Source organism: Octopus bimaculoides, chromosome 8, assembly GCF_001194135.2.
Source record: "Octopus bimaculoides isolate UCB-OBI-ISO-001 chromosome 8, ASM119413v2, whole genome shotgun sequence".
NCBI classification, from domain to species: domain Eukaryota; kingdom Metazoa; phylum Mollusca; class Cephalopoda; order Octopoda; family Octopodidae; genus Octopus; species Octopus bimaculoides.
In genome coordinates, this window is record NC_068988.1 from 1075522 (window position 1) to 1076810 (window position 1289).

General features: G+C 33.7%; 1 long non-coding RNA gene across 1 annotated transcript in view; it reads right to left on the minus strand.

Moving 5' to 3' along the window:
• Window positions 1-348: 348 nt before the first annotated feature.
• The window catches only part of LOC106872583 (uncharacterized), a 7890-nt gene continuing 6949 nt past the window's right edge, over window positions 349-1289 (minus strand). Inside the window, exon 4 of the long non-coding RNA XR_001409788.2 lies at window positions 349-562. This is a non-coding gene — a long non-coding RNA (uncharacterized LOC106872583). The remainder of the gene's footprint in view (window positions 563-1289) is intronic.

The window sequence follows — 1289 nt, forward strand, 5'->3', positions numbered from 1 at the left end:
CTCTCTCTCTCTCTCTCTCACTCACTATCTCTCTCCCCCTCTCTCTCTCTCTCTTCTCCTCACCCTTCAACTAATCACAGCATTTCATGTTTTGCATATTAATATAGAGACATGAAGTTTTAAATACGCATTTAAACCTTCCTCCTTCACCGATTTGATTAATTTTTCCACAACCATCGGAGCGCTCTTCTAGACCGCAAAAGTACCCTGTTGAGGTGTTGCAATTCCAATGAAGGAGCCTAGGATTTAGGTTAGAAACCGGATCTTTCTCTATTGGCAAGATATCTTGAAATAAAACTGAATTCTTCGGACACAATAATAATTATAATAATAACAGAAACCAATAAAACCATTAGCAATTTTGTTTTTATTTTTACTAGAATCAACTACAATATCGTATTGTTGTTAAGACGGCAGGAAATAAAAGCTCGAAGCTATTCTACCCACTTCTTTAAGAGGGTCAAAAAAAGAAAGATGTTTTTGAAATCATTGTATAATGATACTTGAGAGAAACGTTTGGAAGCCATACTTTCAGCTCTTTGGATTGCTTCCGTTGTTAATCCTGAAATGATAAAGTAAAAACAATATCTTATTTGGTTTGGTAACATGAATATAATGGTTACAAGACAGAACAGGGAATCTTTTCTTTCTTCCTCTCTTAACCTTCTTTCTTTTGCCAATATCTTAGTTTGCTCAAGTTTAAATGTATGTATGTATGTATGTATGTATGTATGTATGCATGCATGTATGTGTGTGTGTATGAGGGGTGCTGTTGTGTGTGTGTATGTGTGCGTCTGTGTATGTATGCGTGTGTATGTGTGTGTGTGTCTGTATGTATGTGTGTTTATGTGCATGTGAGTGTGTGTGTGTGTCTGTATGTATGTGTGTTTATGAGCATGTGAGTGTGTGTGTGTCTGTATATGTATGTCATTTCCATTTTTAAATTATTATAAATCTTCCACTGAGTGGGGAGTCTGTTTCCAACAAAGATAACCATTTTTTAAAACAACAAAGCTTATACAAAGCTTTACATTTTATTTTTGATAATCTTTTTTTAAAAAAGTGAAACCGGTCAAGTCAACAAACTTCTTTAAAAGACTGCTGCATTTTCAAATCTTCTTTCCTAAATATTTTCACTCGGTACCTTGCAAGTTTACTTTGTTATATATATATATATATCATTTTATTTTATCTAGTTTTAGCTCATGAGCTGAGATCATGCTGGGGCACCGCCATTTGGTATTACTACACAATTTTATATACATACATACATATATATATACATATAT